We start from the raw sequence: 22,445 nt of genomic DNA on the forward strand, positions 1-22,445 counted from the left end.
TATATTCAAATGGAGACACCAAAATGTGAGAGAAACTCAGAATGTACCTTGAGAATAAGAGGTAATGTCTTATCCCAATTGTCTTGCAAAATTTTGTAGGTGGAGAATGCCACTTGAACTTTTGCTAAAAGTTCAATCATATGATCTGCAATAGAAAAATTGTTATCTTGGACCAATGATTTTGAATATGCAATATGTTTCTACATTATGTCCATAAATAGAAGGATCATGTTTTGTATATCTATCAAAGTGGACCTAATCCTTGTTTCTTGTCTCAAAAATTCTGCCTGCATGTCTGATAAAAATCTCACCTTAATGTGATGAGCTGAGCTTGAGCTAGGGTCAAGCTGTAGCCTTTGAGCACCAACCTTCATATCTACATCAATCTTGTTGAGTTTCTCTTTTATCTCCTTATTAAACTCGATAACATCACATAAATTAGCAAAAAGTGATGTCACATTGATGAAAGAATGTTCTAGATTGCTCAAAATTGAAGATAGCTCTACTTGGTTTATGACAATGTGCTGAGCAATGTGCTCAAGCACCTTATTATCAAACTTTTTCTCTACCTTCTCAATTAACTTTTCTTGGCCAGATGTATCCTCATTGAACTTATTGACTGCTTCTTCCAACTGTAACAAAATCTGTTGAGATGAATCCACATCAACATCTATAGCCTCTATTATTATATTCTTAACATTTTCAATTATCTTGAACTCTCTATCTCTTTCTTCTCTAAGCTATTTCTACCTTGCCTTTTGTTCCAAAAGTTGACTGACCAGTCTCACTTCATCAACTATAGCAATATCAAGATCCAGCTTAGGAATTACAATTTCCTTGTCCAAATCAATATCTTTATCGATTTCCTTGCTAGTAAGTAGAAGTTTTAGAGGAGTCTTTGGTTCTACTTCTGACCTTACTACCTTGGACTTAGAAATATAAACAATTGTAGAGATAGCTGGACTTGTAGAGAAAACTTGAATAGGTTCAACTTAAGGAAAACTAAAAGAAGTGCTAATTGAATCCAAAACTAATGTGCTACCCAAAATTGAAGTAACAATAGGTGGAGCACAAACTGGAGTACTTACAATAGAAGAACTAATTGGAACAAAAATTGGTGCTAACAAAGTTGTAGTAGTCAAAACTATAGAACATGATGATAAACTTATTGTACATGCTACTGATGAAGTTGAAAAAATTGTAGAACTAGATGCTTCACATATTGTTGATGTAGATGAATCAGGAGCTGATGAAAAGGAGGGCTATAGCTTAGTAGATGGAGTGGTAGACACTTCCATTATTGATACCTAGAGCTAAGAGGTAGCATATAGTGACTAAATAGATGATGTGTCTATTGAAGTTGCTATCACATTTGTTGAAGCTCTCTCCAACCTTGATGCTGTAGCATTCTTTGGTGGAGAATGTGGAAGGGAGGCTATAACTTGTGTTGCTATTCTTACTAGATCACTTTCTTCATCTCCTTCCTTGTCTTCCTCTTTAGCTTCTTCCTCTTTTTCTTCATCATCATCCTTCATCAACTCTTGACATTCCTCAACATTGATGGTGACACAAGGAGTGTTATCTTCTTCCTCATCATCACTATCGTCATCATCATCCTTGATTTCTACTGGATCTTCACTGGGCTTGTGTAGATGATAGATATTTTTCCACATGTTTGTTGCATCCCTAACCACATGCTCAATGTCTTTGATCAAAATCAAACATGTATGGAATCTAATAATCATTTTACCTTCATTCTTTTTCATTGCTGCCTTAAGTTCTGCATCTGTGCAACTCGATAGCAATTGCTTTAGTGATTGCACATATATGTCTTTTTCTACTTGTTCAGTTGATTCCCACCTTGGCTTTAATCTTGCCAACAATTCATTTAAAATTTGAGGGGCAATTTGATCAGGGGGATATTTCCATTTTCCCATTTTATTGAGTACTATCTCCTCAATTTGCACTTTCTCTACATTTGTTCTTGTTTCAAACTTTAGTGCCTTGAAGTTTGTGATGTTTGCACCTTCTTCCATTTGTTTCAACCTTTCTTGGAAGGTAAGTGAGGGCTTGTTGAACACAACTTTTCTCACACCTTTCTTCTTTGATCTCCTTGTAAATACAGTTGTGGAGGCCTTGGGTGGCTTGGTAATAATTACCCTGCCCTTCTTTTTCATTGGCTCTACCTCATTCTCAGATACCTGCTCTTCTTCTTGAGATTCTTCTTCATCCTCTCCTTTTCCCTTGGTAAAGCATGAGAGGGCAACTTGCAATTTTTAGCTTGGCTACCTTCCTCTTTCCTTTGCTTATAGCCTAGGGTAGCTTGATTTCAAGCTCAATTCTGGTGTTGGCCTCTTCATAAGCTCCAAAAATAGGTTGCTTTAGATCCACTAGCTCATTCATTAGTGCTTCAATGATATCTTTGGTTTCATCAATGTTAACTTAATATGGAAGAGGTTTCACACATGCAATTCTAGATCTGACCACCTGAATATACACTCTATCATAATCAACCATAAAACATAAATCATCTTTATAGTCCTCAACAAGCTTGGGAGGAATCTTGAACCTATTGTTCATCTTCTCCTTGAAAGCTTCAAAGTAATTATCCATAATGCTATCAAAATTTAAAACCATTTTAAAAATAAATTCATTAATATGATACAAAATCAGAATATCCTTTCTCCATACTACTAAACCTTTTGATGGGAAAAAATTTTGAACATAGAAGAAAAGACATGTCACCAAAGAACCAAATTTATAGGGGTTGTTCTTTGATGTTTTGATGCTATCCATATTTTTGTTCAACTGCTTCAACAATAACTCTGACAGATCAAAATCCAAATTCTTCTTCACAACCTTATACACAAGATCAACTACCTCACACAATACACTATTTAAATGACTGGAGCTATAAATCTTGTAAGAAATGATGTGAATTCCAAACCTTAATTCTACATCAGATACTGTGCTAATCTTCAAACGTCTACCATCCACTCAGCTAGAGTTTTCTTCTGAAGCTCTTCCTGACCTAGGGTTTTGGTAGTTTTGGCTTTGCTTAGCATAGAGAGACCTGTGATCTTATAAATCATTTTCTTGGTGATCAATAAAGGCTATTCTAGCCACAATTGACCATAATGTACATGACCAAGAATATACCTAATCCACTTAATTTGGAAGCTCCTTAGTAAATGTGGGATATGGGTTAAACCTTTGACTTCTAAATGCTTATGCTCAAGTTTCAATGAACCATCAACACACATTTATCCTAGGGCATTATCCATCTCTAGGGTTCCAATTTATTGAATAAAACACTTAAAATGAGTGCAAATATCATTAATGATAAGTAGTTTTGGAGTAATTTGTGATTGAGCTCCATTAGGGTCCAGTGACTTTGCAACTACTGGTACTAACTTGAAATTTGGCACTTTCCATTCCACACCTTTTACCAACATTTCAAAACCTCTTTTTGCCTTACTACTACTACTACTCCCAAATGCTGCTCAATAAATGAGAGAAATTTCTTCGAAAAATTCTTGCTGCAAATTTTCTTGAGATTGTTTGGATGCACCAAGAAATCAATCTGCTCCGTGTATTCTAAAGTTGCAATGAAAAATGAAGTCAAATTCTACCTTTTTGATGAAAATTCTCCATTAATGCTTGGTACCATAATGATGTAGTGCATGATAGACTTTCATCCACTCACTGTGCTAGGTAGAAGCTTATGACTCAAAAATCAAACAAAACTTTTATTACTCCTGACCTAGCTCAGTTGAGTCTATGACCAACCTTGCTTAGTGAATGCTGATTTCATGCGATCCCTTTATATCTAAAATATTGATTTGGATCTTTTGCTTCCTTTCATTTGGAACTGCTTGAGATATGACTTGAAGATACAGTTCGTGTTCCTCCTTTAAGAATCTAATTGGAAATGGTGGAGTCACCCACTTCTTGAGTGACATGACCATCATTTAAACTATCTTGCTTGGTAGATTTGGGAATCCATTGCTGTCTCATCTGTTTCCTGATATTATCAGCTTTGGCTTTCTTTTCATCTTCAACTCTACCTATATTCATGCAGTTCTTAGCTATATGACCAAGTTCAATTCATGTATAACATCTTATTGTTGAATCCTTCTTTCTCAAGTGACGCCTTACACAATTTATGCCAATGTGCCCATATTCTCCATAATAATGACATCTACACTAAGTATTGTAGTCCCAACCAAATATTGCCTTGACAATTTGTTAAGTTGGATTGAATGGTTTGGATTTGCATTCAGTTGCCTTGTGACCTTGTTTCTTGCATTTGTGACATTTTCCATCAAAGTTTGGTTTCTCCTTGCATTCATTGGCTTTATGACCATGTTGACTACAATTGTAGCATTTTCCATTGAATTTTTCCTTTCCATTGCTCCAACATTTTTTTGATGTATGATGTAACTTACCACAGTGATTGCAAGTAGATTTTTGATTCCTTTGGGCACCTTTTTTAGAAGATTTACCTTCTTCTTTCTATCCAAGTCCTACTTTACCTTTTTGCCTATAGAGATTCTGCACACTTTGCTAATTCAATTGATCCATGTCTACTTGAGATTTCATTATCCTTTCATTGAGTTGTTTTTTAGAATTTAGATTAGCTTTCAATCTTTCATTGATTTGTCTTTCAGTGATTAAATCATTCCTTAAACTTTCATTTTCAGATCTCAGATTTATGATTTCCTCATTTGCATTGGAGAGCTGATTGATAAGACTTTCTTGCTAAAGGGATTGAATTTGAGTTTCATTATTTCTTGTTTCCAAATCTTCATTTTCCTTATTTCTTTGTTCCAATATATCACACAATCTTATTGACTAAATTTCTTGTTCTCTTTTCAATTTTCTTACCTCTTCTTGCAGAGAGCCATTCTTTTCTAGGAGTTCTTTAATTGCCTCATTTGCTTCATCTGAACTACTAGAGGGGAAAAAGTCTTCAATATTTTCTTCAACATACTAGTCATCATTCATTTGTTTTGCAAGTTCCGTCCTTCTTTTTAGGGATTGGGAAAGATGCTCTTTTGTTTCCTTGAGTTGAGCTATGGCCATCTCTAGATCTAACTTTTCATTATCAATAGCTTTATCAAGTTTGAATATCTCCATTGTCCTTGATCTTTGCTCAAGCTATCAAACTTTATCCTAAGAACCACAATTCTCTAATACCAATTGTTGGAAATAATCAAGACAAGCTAAGTTATTAAGAGGGAAGGGGTGAATTAGTAACTTCAAAATTTTTAAATTAATTTAACACTTAATTAGTATAATCCATTCACCATTCATTCATCTAATCTACTACATGCATAAGAAAAGATAAACATTCATGACACACGAACACAATATTTGGTGACCTAGAAACCTTCCAAATAGAAAGTAAAACTAAGGTGGGTATGATACCCACAAAACTTCACTACTGCAGTATAAAGTTGGCCTATTAAGGCTTACATTGACCACTTCTAATGATCTACCCTGTTAAGAGAAAATTGGACTATTAGATCCACCTTGTTAGAGGTTTTACAAACATACAATGAAGTATGCATTATGTTAAGAAATTTAAAGAAAGACTGTTAAGTCTACCCTATTAAAAGATTTGGAAAATTGACTCACCTATTAGGATGAAATAGTGGATCTAACTTAAAACTTGATTCTTGATTAGATCCTTGAAGTACAGATCACCTCTTGTGATAGATAAAGCTTTTTTGCTCCTTGTAGACCTTGCAGAATACTCTGCTCTGCTATTGATTCACATTTATTGTTCTCAAAAAATTACATGTCCATACTTCCATATATTCCTTCATTCATACATATATTACAAATGATGCAATACATTAAATATATATACCATTCCAATATTTACAATTACAAGATTGGCTAAAACACAAGTAAGCAAAATATTACTGAGTCAGCCAAATATTATAAACTTAGGGTCTATAAGATGACTTGGTGAGATTCTGATACTCGACATCCACTGCATTACTTGGCATCATCATGCACTTGATAGAAGTAGAGGCTCGGTCCATACTAATCACACAATGTAGCTTCGAACTCGGTAACCATTGGAGACTCAGTAGTTATAGTGTCACTCAGTAGATACTAAATCTTTTATTTACCTTACTTCCACTTGGCAAACACAACTCATTTCATCACTTGGTAGACACTAGCTTCTCATCACATAAACTAATGACTCTGTAGACACTGTAAAGCTCAGTGACCACTATCTACTTGGTGAACACTGTTGGATTGCACATTATCTATTTTCACTCGGTAGCTTTAGGAATGCTTAGTGTGAACTGTGAAATTGGTTATCATTGAATCTCTCGGTATATAGTAGGGACTGTGTGATGAGATCGATAACCATATAGAATTAAATTTGTGTTGTCACTAATGACAAATATAATATAATACCAACCATTATTATGATCAACACTATCAATCAATCTTGATCTTGTATCATTTACAATGTTATTTAAATGTTACATGTTCTTAATCCATGTCATGTGTCCTTGGCATGTTATAAATTTTAATCATCAATCAATTTGATCATGGCTTTGATCTATCCACCATCATCCTAGTTGATCTACATAATCATCACATTTAATCCTGCACTTATCTAATCAAATTGGCCAATCATCTACTAATTTCCTCTATAGGATTAAATAACCTATAATTTAATCCTATATCATTTCAATCATTTTCATCTCACATTATTAATCATTCTTCCTAACTATGATTATGCTTTAATTGATATTCATTTAATTAATTTATTCTTACTTTGAAAATATGGGAATTCTCAATTTCTGAAGTCCTATTTTCCACTTCTAATTTCCAAATTACTAATTTCCATTTGTGTAGAATAATGAATTTTTAATTCAAATATTTCACATAATCATGACATAACCTTGACATTATCTCATCACATGGACATCTTATGTCATAGATTCTCCATTTACACTTGGCTAAATATGTCATATTTGATATATTTGATTCCTTACATGTGGCTATATTAAGATTCCAATTTCATAGATCCTTGGCTACAAGTGGTATTAGGATGTCATAAGCACATCATATACCCCTCTCTATTTTTAGTCATGTTGACTTCCATGCATCATACAATCTTAAATTTGGCATCTTATGTCATATTTTTCATAGATTCCTAAGGAATCTCATGCCAAGTTGTGCATTTTCATTAACAAGTGTACATCCTCTCATCCAATCCTCTCCTCTTTCACATTGGCTATAAATTAAGCCTTCTTTCTCTCATTTCCAGTCCTAAGTCTTGAATATCCCGAGTCTTTAATCTTTTGGAATTTCCTAGGCTTCAAATCACTATTCTAATACTCCCAATAGCATCACCTTCATCATATAATTTTTCTTTCAATTATGTGCATTATAGGCAATTGGAGCTACATCATATGGAGAAGAAAGAAGGACATGAGAGAAACAACTAAAGAGGGAGTTTTTACTTTATGTTTCTTTCTTTGTTTTGGTTAGCTTTTATGGTAGGCTAGATGGTTTTTAGTGTATGTGTATGCAAGAAAACCTAACCTTTTGGGAGCAAGAGTAAACAAGCACACATTAGTTGCATGGGTATATCAAATATTCAAAATTAAAAAAACACAGCTAATACTATGCTTGAGTTTTGCAACTCAATGCAACCAAAAAGAAAAGTCCTCATGCAACCTTAAAGTAGCTAAACAAAGGCACCCATGAGAGGCCCTATTGGTGTGCTCTCCTAGAACACAACTATGTGAATCCTTTGATATTAAATGCAATCTGAAAATGATACTATACTAAAATTATGGACAATGCTTCAAACAATGGCTATGAAATCAACCATGCTTGAGAGCATTCAAAGGATATGAGTATGGAAATGTAAGAAAAAAACTAAGCTAACAATGCAAATGAGATGAAAATATAACAACTACCAAAGGTTAGTAACAAGTGCAACTCTAGAAATAACTAAAAGCTCTAATAACAAACTAGCATGATAACAATGCAAATGAGGGAGATGATAAATGCTTGAGACAAGGGTTCTATTTATAGGCTTGAGAGATGCCTTGGGGAGGTGACATCTATGTGGCATCCACATAGGTGCCACATGGGAGACATCTAGGCAAGTCATGCAAATGGTCAATGTTCAAAATTTTCTCACACATGTGTGAGAAAACTTGAAGGAAGGAGTGGGGGACAAAGGTGTAAGAGGTGTGGAAGGCATGGGAGGTGTGAGAAGTGTGAGGGTTCCTCACACACGTGTGAGCACACACTTAGGAATAAAAGGGGGTTTAGTAAGGTGTTTAGGACAAATAAGTGGGATTAAGTAGTGGGTAGGCTTAGAAGGATGAAAGTGATGGTCTAGACCAGGTTTTAGGATAAGCTTAAGACTAAATTAAATAAGATTTAATTTAATCATAGGTTTAGAGAATTTAAAAGAATGGAGGGAATTAAATAAATAAGATTTATTTAAAAGGGGATTTATGGAGGATCATGCATTAAATAAATCTAATACATTAGGGATGGAAGTATAAATTAAATTTAAATACATTAGGAAAGTGAGCATATTTAATTAAATAAGTAGAAGAATATGAAAAATATAATTAATTAATAAATAATTAACCATAATGTCAAAAGAAATATTAAATGAATTAATATAGTGTTTAGGAAAATTTTAAGTGTCTAAAATATGTTTATTGAGTTTGGTGATTTCTCATAGTATGCTAGATATTAACTCATTTTTTAGTCCTACAATTTGTGAACTTCACGTGAAGATCATGCTTAACTAACTTGGGTTTCTTGTGTTGGTTGTTTTTTAGACTACTAGGTACTTTAAACCTAATACTAGAATGCATCAGACATAAGAAAACCTAAGGATTAGCTAGATCCTAGATTTAGTATGATTAGTCTTAGCTCTGGACCAACTTCAACAAAGTACAAAGTACTCCCTACTCTTTAGGCTCTACAAGGCCAAGGTGGGTGTGTTAGAAATAATAGCCCACCAAGATAATTGAGGAGGGGGGGTGGGTGAATTAGTTATCCAACTAAAAAATGTATCAACCTTAATTAATCTTAACCATGTAACCAAAGCAAATAGAAACCATAACAAGATGCACATACACAATTACACCAAATTTTTTAACTAGGGAAACTCTTGATTAGAGGGAAAATCCCAGTGGGAATGATGCCCACAAAGATTTAGAGGATGGAACCTATTAGGAGTCTATGAACACATTCAATACATAAGAGTCCCTATTGTGAGACTTTTAATTCTTGTTAGAAGATTTCAACCCTATAAGAGGTGTAGAAGGTAGAAAGACCCACTGTCCAAACAACTTTTGGGGCAAGACCACTAAACTTCACTGTTCAACTGATCTCTCAACTATTCCTTGTAGAATAATTTATTGCACTATACTTTATCCTCTTTCCTCTATCCTATCAACTATACCAATTAATGTTAGACATTGTAGACTAGGTCATGGACCCTTGATCCAAATATTAAACCTCAGATCTCAAAATAAAACCTTGGCAATGAACTTTTCTCCATCTTTTCTCTACTTTGCTTATCTTGACATATCAACCTAATTACTCAATGTTCATATCTTCTCTCCTCTTTTCACTCTTCTTACTTACTTGTATAAAAAATGAGAATTTCCTTCCTTTATACCAAAACCATAAAACAATTCCCTTGAGTTAGATATTACACCTTCTCAATTAATTATTATAGGACCTCATTAAGAACACACTTTACTTAGTGATAACATTAATTTGTCACTTTGTAACTTGAATAAATTTCCATATATGTAATACTATGATGATCAAGCTTTGCAACATCATCTCTAGCATGTCTTCTACACACCTTTAACCTTGCTTCTCAAAAATAACAAATTTGCTAAGAGATATAACAAGTTTATTAGAACATGCTTTTGTAGAGTCTATCTCTAAACAATCTTCACCAAAACTTGCATAACTTCTTCTAGACTTTTTTTTTTTTTCATTCAAGGTTAGATACATATACTAGATAATTATTAGTATGTCCCATTAACCTCACTAGTTAAAATACTCAATGATCTATATGTACCAACTTAATCTTTACTGTTGTTCTTCTGTCAAATACCACAAAAAACTACTATGTTGACATTAATGAAAAACATAGTCATGAATGTAACATATCATCATGATAATGGTCTAATCATTTTTCTACAATACTCCCCCTTAGGAATATCATCAACATTCATGCTTCCAAAAATCTCCCTCTTTGGCATTGATGGCAACATAGATGAAAAACATCTAGTTTCAAAAATACCAATTGTTAAAGACTATTATCCTTTCTTTTCAAATCCTCTTCATCAATCATACTAGCTTTTGTGTTTCCTTATAAACCTTATTAATGACATCAATTTTTCACATGCTTCTCCCATGTATTAAAATGTTTTTCATGCTATAATCTCTCCTCCATTGACATCAATGACAAATGTTTCAACAACCATCTATCATTGCATCCTATTAATCTTTGCAACAACTATATCTAACCTACTCAAGTGTCCAAAGGAACTATTCAAAACAACATCTATCTAAAGTCCTAGATGACTCTATCCATCATAGATAATCCCTCATACATGAAGCATCAACATTCAATTTAGACAAACAATTGTGCTCTGTACCACTAGATAGATGCACTCTTGTATAGTCTAATCTGATGAAAGTAGGGGCATAACCCCTAGCATACCTCACAAATACTCAAAAGTCTCTTTTGGAAGAGGCTTAGTGAATTTTTTTGCAATCTACTAATTGGTGCTTACATACTCCAATCTAATTTCCTTGTCTCCAAATTTCTCTCTCAACATGTGATATTTGATAGAAATGTGCTTAGTCTTAGAATGCAACACTAAATTCTTAGACATATTCATTGTGCTTTTGTTATCACAATGTATGACAATAGGTTTACTGAATTCTATCCTTATATCCTTCAGCATCTGCTTCATCCAAACAACTTGATTACAATTGTTTGTTGTTGCAACATATTTTTTCTTTTGTTGTACTTTGTGAGATACAATCCTATTTTTTTCTTAACCAAGAAACCAATCTTCCTCCAAGAAAGAATGCTCCACCACTAGTGCTATTTCTATCATCCATATTGCTTACCCAATCAACATTAGTATAAGCATATAAAGTGAAATCATTAGATCTATCATACCATAATCTAAACTCTTATGTCCTCTTCATATATCTAAATATCCTCTTAACTACTACATAATGTGCTTATCTAGGGTTAGCTTCATTCTAAAAATCATTGTTGGTCTCAAAGAATACTTCATTATTCTTTTTAGTAACAACATTCTCATCATCAAAACTGTATTCAACAATTCTTTCTTGTATTTAAATTTCTCATCAACTCTTATACTTACACTTTCAACAGTAGTCTTAGTTCTTAGATTATAACATCTATAAGCTCTTCTTTTCAATAAATAACCAAGAAATGTACCTTCATAACTTCTATCATCAAATTTACCAACATCATCATCTCTTTTGATATAACATTTTTTGTCAAAAATTTGGAAATACTTAATTGTAGGTGAGTGACCAAACCATAGTTCATAAGTGGTCTTGTTTGTCTTTCTTGACCTGCACTCTATTCATAGTGTAAATTGTTGTATTCACAACTTCTCTCCAAAATATCTTGCATAAATCATTCTTAGCTAACATAACTCTTGTTGCTTCTATTACTAACTTGTTTCTTCTCTTTGCAATGCTATTTTGTTTAGGGGTTCTAGGAGCTAAAAGTTGTCTTTTGATTCCATTAGTTTCACAAAAGATGTTAAACTCATTTGAAGTAAACTCTTCTCTTCTGTCTAATTTTAAACATTTAATCTTCATATTAATTCATTCTCAAATCTATTCTTGAATATATTGAACTTTTCAAATGCCTTAGATTTCTCTTTAAGAAATGCAACCCACATCATTCTAGAAAAATCACCAACAAAAATCATAAATTACCATTCACCATAGAATCCTTTAGTCTTTGTAGGATCACTAAGATATGTGTGTACAATCTCCAAATTTTTTGTAGTAGTAAACTTCTTGTTGGGAAAATAAGTTCTATTATATTTTGACAATACACACTCCTTGCAAATAATGTTAGTAGGTTTTACAATCTTAGGAAAATCTTTGACTACAAACATATTACTATTTTTTACAATGCTATCAAAGTTGATATAACAAAATCTCTTATGCCATAACAGACTGTCATTCACCTTTACAACCAAATGTGTCATTTTAGTGGGATTTAGCTAAAATACATTACCTCTAGATCTGGTTCCTATTCCAATTACCTTTTCCATCTTTGTCTCTAATCATACATGTCTTCTCTATGAATTGCAATTGATCACCTTTATCCACTAGTTGCCCAATACTAAAAAGATTATTTTTTAAACCATCAACAAAGTATACATCCTTAGTGTTAGTATTACCATTAAGAGTTATAGATCCAATACCTTTAACATGGCAAGCTGCATTATTTCCAACTTTGACAATGCCTCCATCACAACTTTTGAAATCAACAAAATTGTTCATATCACCAGTCATATGATGTGAACAACCACTACCAATTATCCAATTAGATTTCTTTGCAACCTATGATATCAAAGCCATTTTCTCTAGAATTTCTTCTTTAATAGCCATAAATCCTATTTCATCATCACTGACACTTAGTACTTTTTCATTAGATTCATCTTCTTCATTGGCATACAAACAATCTCTATCTCTTCTGGGTTTGAAATTTTCTTTATACTTTTGATCTCTTTTAGGACACTTAGATCCATAATGACCAAACTCATTAAAAATCCAACATTAAAAAATTTTCGTACCATCTTTTTCTCTTCTCACAAGAAGGGCTACTCCTTGTTCTATATTTTTTTTATCATTAGATCTACTACTGCTAACAAAATCTCCTTTAACACTTGTGCTCCTTAACAGATTAGGTTGAATGTTTAGGGCACTAAAGCTATCTTTATTCTAGAAAATTCTCTAGACTATCTAAGCTCATTCTTGATTGCTTCAAGTATACTAAGTAATATTTTTTTGGTGAATTTTTTTACAAGGTATTAACAACTGTATCATTTGAGTTGCCTACTTAAATGGTGGTGTTAAACTCTTTAATATCTTCTAGATCACTTCATCATCTTCCTTGGTTCCTTCTTGAAATCTGATACCTACAATAATTTCTAATATTCTACCTACATATTTTATTATAGATTCATCTTCCCTCATTTTAACATTTTGAAATGCACAAATCTAGTTTTGTAGCCTCATTTTCTTATAATATACATCACCTTCAAAGCTATTTTCCAAAGCTTTCCAAATCTCATGATAAGTATCAAGTGTTTTTACCTAGTTATACTTGTTGGAAGCATGAATGTTGATGATATTCCTATGGGGGAGTATGCTAGAAATATGATTAGATTATTATCATTATGATATGTTACATTCATGACTATGTTTATCATTGATGTCAACATAGTAGTTTTTTGTGATATCTAATAGAAGAACAACTACAAAGATCAAGTTGGTATAGATAGATCATTGAGTACTTTGTCTAGCCAAGTTAAACAGAGATTATACTATGTGTCTAGTATATGTAGCTAACCTAAAAAGTATAAGATATTAGGTCTAAAAAAAGTTATGCAAGTTTTAGTGAGGATTGTTTTGAGATAGAGTTTACAAAGGCATGTTCTAGTAAACTTGTTATATCTCTTAGTAGAGTTGTTATTTTGAGAAGGGAAAGTTAAAGATGTAAAGAAGATATGTTGATGGTGACATGGACAAGCTCACTCATCATAATATTACTTGTACGAAAGTTATTCAAGTTACGAGGTGAAAGATTAATGTTATCTCTAAGTGTAACATGCTTTTAATGTGGTCCTATAATAATTAATTGAGAAGGTGTAACAGTTAGCTTAGGGAATTATTTTATGGATTTAGTATAAAGGAAGGACATTTTCCTTTATAATGTATGAAGTATGTATGGATGAATGCAAATGATTGTAAGTAGTACAAAGAGAAAAATGTGAAGATAAGTAGAGTAGAGTGGAAGTGAAGGAAACTTCATTGCCAAGGTTTTATTAAATGATCTAAAGTTTGATACTTGGATATGAGGTTCATGACCTAGTCTACAAGGTTTGAAAGTAATTGGTCCAATTGACATGATAGAGGGAAGAAGTTAAAGAATAATACACACAATTATTCTGCAAGGAATAGTTGAGAGATTAGTTGGACAGTGAGTTCAGTGGTCTTGCCCCATAATTTAATTAGATAGTGGGTCCTTTTGTCTTCTACAATTCCTAATAGGGTTGGCACAACTTCTAACAAGGTTGGCATAACTCCTAATAGGGTTGGAATCTTCTAACAAGGATTCAAAGTCTCCTAATAGGGACTCATATGTACTAAATGTTGTAGTAGACTCCTAATAGGGTCCGTCCTCTAACAAGGAATATTTATATTAGTACATCATCTTGTGGGCATCATTCCCACTGGGGTTTTCTCTCTAATCAAGGGTTTCCCTTGTTAACACATCTATTTTAATTGTTTATGTGCATTTTGTTATGGTTACTCTTTACTTTGGTTGAATGGATAAGATTATTTAAGGCTGATAAATGTTTTAATTATTGGATAAATGTTTTAATTATTGGATAAATGTTTTAAGGTATTAATCTGGTTATGAAAAGAGAAAAAGGAGGTATGGATATTTTTTCTTGTTGGACATGTAATGAGTTCAGTCATTTTTCATCTACATTCCCTAAAAGAGTAAGAAAAACTAGAAAGAGTTTTCTTTCTGATGAAGATGAATAATTTAAAGTAAGAAAGATTCTTGAAAGATTGTGACAATGAGCTTGAAATGGTTAAGGAAAAGGAAGTAGTAGCAGACATAGCTTCAGTAACCTTTGTTAATCTAGAGGCTAATTGTGAAAATGTGGAAGTTATCATTAAAAATAATTTTAAAGAACAAAGATTTAGAGAAAAAGAAAGAGTTGATTTGATGACCCCTAAACATAATGGTATTATAGAGAGAGAAGAAACAAGTTAGTAATAAAAGTAGCTAGAGCTATGTTAGTTTAGAATGATGTATCGAAGATGTTTTGGAGAGAAGATGTGAATAAAAAAATCTACACTATGAATAGAGTTCAAGTCAAGAAAGACACAAACAAGACCCTTTATGAACTATGGTTTGGTCACTCACCTACAATTAAGTATTTTAGAATTTTTGATAGTAACTGTTATATCAAAAGAGATGATGATATTGGTAAGTTTTGTGCTAGAAGTGATGAAGGCATGTTTCTTGGCTATTCATTGAAAACCAAGGCTTATAGATGTTATAATATGAGAACTAATATTATTATGGAAAGTGAAAATGTGAGAGCTGATGAGAAATTTAGGATACAAGAAAGAGTAGTTGATTACAATTCAGATGATGATATTGTTACTAAAATAAGGAATGATGAAGTATTCCTTGATACTAACAATGATTTGTAGAATGAAGGAGAGCTAAGGTAGGAACCATTCTCAAAACCTTTAGCAAAGCCAAGAGTTGAGATAACAACTCCTACTTTAGGTAAGAATATGACAAAGAATCATCCACCTATGTAGATCATCAGAACCAAAGATAAAGGTGTCATGATAAGAAGAAAAATTAATGAAGAACTCTATTTTATATGTCAATTTGAACCTAAGAATGTAGATGAAGCATGCAAAGATGACTAGTGGAAGCAAGTTATGAAAGAGGAATTAGATTAGATACTAAAGAATGAGACATGGGAATTGGTCCCCAGACCAACATATAAGAATGTAATAGGAACTAAATGGATATTTAGGAACAAAATGAATGATCATGTTGAATTTGTAAAGAAAAAGGAAAGATTGGTATGCAAAAGTTTCTCACAACAAGAAGGAATAGACTATGATGAAACCTATGTTCCTATGGAAAGAATAGAAGTAGTAAGGTTATTCTTAGCATATGCAACATATAAGAAATTCAAAGTGTATTAGATGGATATCAAGTTAGTATTTATGAATGAAGAACTTGAAGAAGAGGTATACATTGAACATCCTAAAGGTTGTCCATTAATAGACAACAAGGACATATTATGGAAATTGAAGAAAGCATCATATGGCTTGAAACAAGCACCCAAAACTTGGTATGCAAGGTTAGACAATAATTTGACAAAGCTTGGATATAGCAAAGGCACGACATATAGTAATCTCTATTTGGAAAGAAATTGATGATGGATTAATGATTTTGGTAATATTTGTTAATGATATCATATTTAGAGGAAATGATGATGAAAGTGACAAGTTTGTAGAAGAAATAAAGAAGGATATGATAGGAGAAATGAAATATTTTCTAGAACTATAGATTGTGTAGGATAAAGAAGGAATCTTTATTTCTCAGACTAAATAATTGAAAGATTTATTGAAAAAGTTTGGTTTGGAAACATGTAAACCCATTGGAACACTTATGATAACTAGATACAAGTTATCTACAAAAGATAAGATACCAACTATTGAGTAGAAGAAATATAGATTTATGATCAAAGGTTTGTAATATCTGACTCACACAATGCTAGATATAGAAAATGTAGTTGGAATTGTTGCAAGATTCCAAGCTGATCCTAGAGAAGCACATTATGCAATAGTCAAAAGGATATTTAGATACCTAAAAGGAACACCTGAGTTTGGATTGTGTTATGATAAATCTAATGATTTCACTCTATATTCTTATACTAATGTTGATTGAGTAGGTAGTATTGACGATAGAAAGAGCACCAGTGGTGGAGCCTTCTTTCTTGGAGGAAGATTAGTTTCTTGGCTTAGAAAGAAGTAGGATTGTACCTCACAAAGTATAAATGAAGAAAAATATGTTGTAGCAAAAAAAATTTGTAATCAATTTATTTGGATGAAGTAGATGCTAAAGGATATAAGGATAGAATATAGTGAACCTGTTGTTATACATTGTGACAACACAAGCATACAAAATATGTCTAAGAATCCAGTGTTGCATTCTAAGACCAAGCACATTTCTATCGAGTATCACATGTTAAGAGAGAAAGTTATAGAAATAAAAATTAGATTGGAGTGTGTGAGCACTAAAGAGTAGATTGTAGATATTTTCACTAAGCGTCTTCCCAAAGAGACTTTTGAGTATTTGCGAGGTATGCTAGGGGTTATGCCCCTTCTTACATTAGAGTAGAAGATGCAAGAATGCATTAGTCCAATGTAATAGAGCACTATTGTTTGTCTAGACTAAATTTTGATGCTTCATGTATGGGGAGTATTTGTGATGGACAAAGTCATCTAGGACTCTTGTTGGATGTTGTTTTTGAATAGTGTCTTTAGAAACTTGAGCTAGTAAGAAATAGTTGTTACAGAGATTGATAATTGATAAAACCTTTGATATTGATGTCAATGGGGGAGAAGTACAACATGAAACACAAGTAAGAATAAGTACATCATGTTTAGAAGAAGTATAGCAAGAGAAATTACAGCATGGAAAGACAGTTTGATGTAAAGCACATTGAGGTACATCAATGGGGGAGAATGATTGATGAAGAGGATTTGAAAAGAAAGATTAACAATCTTTTTGGTATTCTTGGAAGTAGATGTTTTTCATCTATGTTGCCATCAATGCCAAAGGGGGAGATTGTTGGAAGGCTGAATGTTGATGATATTCCTATGGGGGATTATGGTAGAAACATGATTAGATCATTATCATGATGATATGTTACATTCATGACTATGTTTTTCATTGATGTCAACATAGAATTTTTTTGTGGTATTTGAGAGAAGAACAAGGGTAAAGATCAAGTTGGTACAGATAGATCATTGAGTAATTTCTACAGTGAGGTTAATGGGAGATTATATTATATGTATAATATATGTAGATAACCTCAGAAGTATAAGATACTAAGTTTGGAAGAAGTTATGCAGGTTTTGGTGAAGACTATTCTAAGCTAGAGTTTATAGAGGCATGTTCTAGTAAACTTGTTATATCTCTTAGAAAATTTGTTATTTTGAGAAGCCAAAATTAAAGGTGTAAAGAAGACATGTTGGTGATGATGTGGAAAAGCTCACTCATCATAATGTTACATGTATAGAAAGTTATTCAAGTTACAGGAAAAAGATCAATGTTATTGCTAAGTGTAACATGTTCTTAATGTGGTCCTAAAATAATTAATTGAGAAGGTGTAACACTAAATCGAGAATTTTTTTATGGATTTATTATAAAGGAAGGACATTTTCCTTTATCATGCATGAAGTATGTATAGATGAATACAAATGATTATAAGTAGCACAAAGAGTAGAATGTGAAGATAAGTAGAGAAGAGTGCAAGTGAAGGAAACTTCAGTGCTAATGTTTTATTTTGTGATCTAAAGGTTGATACTTGGATTCAAGGTTCATGACCTAGTGTACAAGTTCTAATGGTGATTAGTCTAATTGATAGGATAGAGGAAAGAAGTTAAAGTACAATACACACAATTATTTTGCAAGGAATAGTTGAGAGACCAGTTGGATAGTGAGTTCAATGGTCTTGCCCTAATAGTTATTTGGATAGTGTGTCCTTCTATCTTATACAACTCTTAACAAGGTTGGCACAACTCCTAATAGGGTTGGAATCTTCTAACAAGGATTCAAAGTCTCCTAATAGGGTCCATCCTCTAACATGGAATATTTATATTAGTACATCATCTTGTGTGCATCATTCCCATTAATGTTTTTCCTTTGATCAAGGGTTTCCCTAGTTAACATATTTGGTGTAATTGTCTATGTGCATTTTATTATGGTTACTGTTTACTTTGGTTGAATGGATAAAATTGTTTAAGGTATATAAATATTTTAATTATTGGATAACTAATTTAACCCTCCTCCCTCTTAGTTATCTTGGTGGACTATTGTTCCTAATAGTACTATACTTTAGGAAGTGCAGACAATAGTGCTTTTCTAGCTCTCATGTTACACATGAAAAGTTCTATCCATTCCTCAATACAAGTTTCCAACTCATCTTTAGCAACAATTGTCTTTTCTGATTTTGTCAAGATCCAATATCCTAGACCCGTACATAGTAGATGTGTCTTCATCTTTTCCTTCCACCTTTCATAATTTATTCCATCAAACTTTGGACTATCTTTTCTAAATGTGCTAGCCATGGATCTCTTAAAGTTGTTAAACTTTATCTTCAAGAACCTGCCACTTTTATACCAATTGTTAGAAATAATAATCCACCAAGATAAGTGAGAGGGGGGGTGAATTATTTATCCAAATAAATTTTTTATCCACCTTAATTAATCTGAACCATTTAAACAAAGTAAACAAAAACCATAAGAAGATGCACATACACAATTACACTAGATTTATTAACTAGGAAAACCCTTCATCAGAGGGTAAACCTTGGTGGGAATGATGCCAACAAACTTATACTAATATATATATATATTCCTTGTTAGAGGATGGACCCTATTAGGAGTCTATAAAAACATTTAGTACATAAGAGTTCCTTTTAGGAGACTTTGAATCCTTGTTAGAAGATTCTAACCCTATTAGGAGTTGTAGAAGGCAGAAGGACCTATTGGCCTAGTTTTTCACATCCAAAATCTTTTGTTCCATTTCAAAATGAAAACCTAGTTGATTCATTAAATCTAGGGGTCATATGTGTTTAAAACTTATTTTCCCTAAATCAAAATATCAAATTTCATGAAACCCTTACTTATTTGTGCTTTAGTTTTCAAAAAATAGCATAGTATTGGTTTATTTTAAAAATAAATAGGAAGATTTTTGGCCTTAAAAAGTTTTTTTTCTAATTTTTTAATGTCTTTTTTAAAAAGTACTTTCTTGAAAATCATTTTACTATTTACCTTTTCTCTAACCATGGTCTTAACCATAGGTTGACTTGCTAGAGTTTCTTTGAAAGTGTTTTAATCTTGGTAGGGTCTACTTTGTCAAACCATTGATCAAAATAAGATCAATGGTAAGTACTTTGCCACTATATGAAAATGAAAATTTAATTTAATGAATGTGGGGAAGTTCTTACATGACACAGAATGGTGATTTCACTTCCTTTACAAGCTATAAAAGGTTGACCTATCAAAGCAATACAGAGTTATTAGATTGGTGTTAGGACATGATGGATATTCGGAGCTATTTCAATGGATAAAATTAGTAGCTTGGACTAAAGTAAAAAGGAGTTTTTGCATTGTCAATTATAGGAGGATTAATAGTGAGTGCTTTCCCATAATATGAAAATGAATGAACTTTAGTGAATGTAGGGAAGCACCTTGTTGATATGTGGAATTGCTAAGGTCACTTCTCTAGTGGGCTACAAAGTTTGAATAGTGTTAGCACAATTAGAAAAGTGTCAAAATACCTAGTAGTTTTGCTTCATTTCATTAGCTAATGTTGATGACTAGATTTCAAATAAAGTGAATCTTGTGGAACCATCAATCATATGAAGATCGATGGTGAGCGCTTTCCCACTTTATGAAGATGCTCAAGTTTTAATGAAAGAAGGGAAGAACCTTAATGACACATGGCCAGGTGGGGTTAGTCATTCTAAAAGTTTCTAGGTAATACTAAGGTGGGACACATGCTAAATGTCTTATTCTAATTTTCTAAGTAGTCTACATGTTAGATGAGTTGGATGGTGAATGTGAAGTGGGCTTGAAATATTAAAGACAAGTGTAGTAATACCAAAGATTATCTATGATCATTGGTCTCAAATTGGCGATCAATGCTTTCCCACAATTTGAAACTACTTGAACTTTATGGAATGCAGGGAAGTGCCTTCATGAAATGTGGCCAATTTAAAAAATGGTAACATAGTCATTTGAATTTTAACCTAAGACATGTGGTTTTTAAAGATCGGTAGTTGAATTTCAAATTATATGGTGTGACATGAAATATGTCTATTGGGGAATTAATTCTAATCAATGTTGTTTCATGTGAGATTAATTTTTCAATAAGGATTTTGATTTTCCATTATAAAACACTAAAGTTGTAGGATTCCCATAGAGCAAAGATATTTACAGCTAAAGGTGTATTTTTTGAAGGTTTTGAGTTGATGCTAACAAATTTTAGAGAGATAAACAAGAAGAATTGGGTATGTGTTTGAATTTCTCAGGAAATGTATTCAATATGCCTCCATGAAGGAATTTCTCAAGGAAAGTGAATTACTTAAAAAGGGCTATACTTGAAAATGTTTTAGAGAAAATGCCACAATTTGTAAATGAAATTTCTAGGGGAAAAGAATTCATACTAAAGAACCCTAGGTTGTTGATCAATGAAGGTATTTATGAAAAAGAAAATTAGTTGAGAGATGTTGAAGTATTTGTCTGGGGTTTAAAGTTTTTTCATAAGTGGTTTTCCAAAAGGAAACTTGACACTTTGAATAATGTGTGGGAATTTGACATTGGCAAATTAATTGTTTGAGGGGTTTTCTTTGATAACGATTTACTTACAGTAATGTCAAGAAAGTATGATCTAATAACTAGGATAGTGAAGCATCATGTTGGTGATAATATTTTTGGGGTTTTGCTAGAATTGATTAAGGAACTTTTCAAGTTAAACCCTAACCATGTAGTGCATGAGAAAATAGACCTATAGGCTAGGTATGATACACAAAGGGTATATTTGAGGGGAGGAACACTACAAGAATGTTTCATCAAGATAGGAGCATTACCTTTGGTTACATCAAATACTCTAGAGCCATTGTTGAGAAAATATTTCAACCCCATAGCACAAGCACTGCATTTCTCTCTTTGCAATACATTTGGCATGAATCAACAAGATCACATCCTAGGATCTATTATTTTTTATCATTGCTCAAACCTTTGAGTATGGTATGATTTCTATCTTTGATTTTTCTACTATCTTGGTAGAAGAGACTCATACCAGATTAATGGGTATTACAAAGGGTAAAGTTGATAAGCCTTTCTACTAGTACTCCATGTTAATATACATATGTTTGTACAAGGGAGTTACCTTTTTCTCCAAAGAAATGAAATTAGAACTAGAAAAAGATGGAGAAAAGCTCCCTATCCAATTGTGGAGTGCAAATATGACATGGGAGGTGACTAATGCAAGCTTTGTCAGATTTGATAGATACTTTTCCTCCAAGTTTAGAATGTTACTACTTGGACATAGACCTAAGATACCTCAATCACTATCAGAGCTGATCAGACCAAAGGATCATACAAAAGGATTGAAGATAATCCGCAATTTGGGAGATATCATCCCATAAGTAGTGTCTACTATATTCAAAGTTTATATTTTTCTTGGAAAACCACATGTGTTACCCTATCAAGTGCCTTTGAGGGTAGGAATTATAGAGCTCTTCTAGTAGATAAGATTAGTGCAAGAAAGATATTTGTTGGGAAAA

The sequence above is a fragment of the Cupressus sempervirens genome, chromosome 1 (assembly GCF_028749045.1).
Source record: "Cupressus sempervirens isolate cs-2001-9-10 chromosome 1, ASM2874904v1, whole genome shotgun sequence".
NCBI lineage: Eukaryota > Viridiplantae > Streptophyta > Pinopsida > Cupressales > Cupressaceae > Cupressus > Cupressus sempervirens.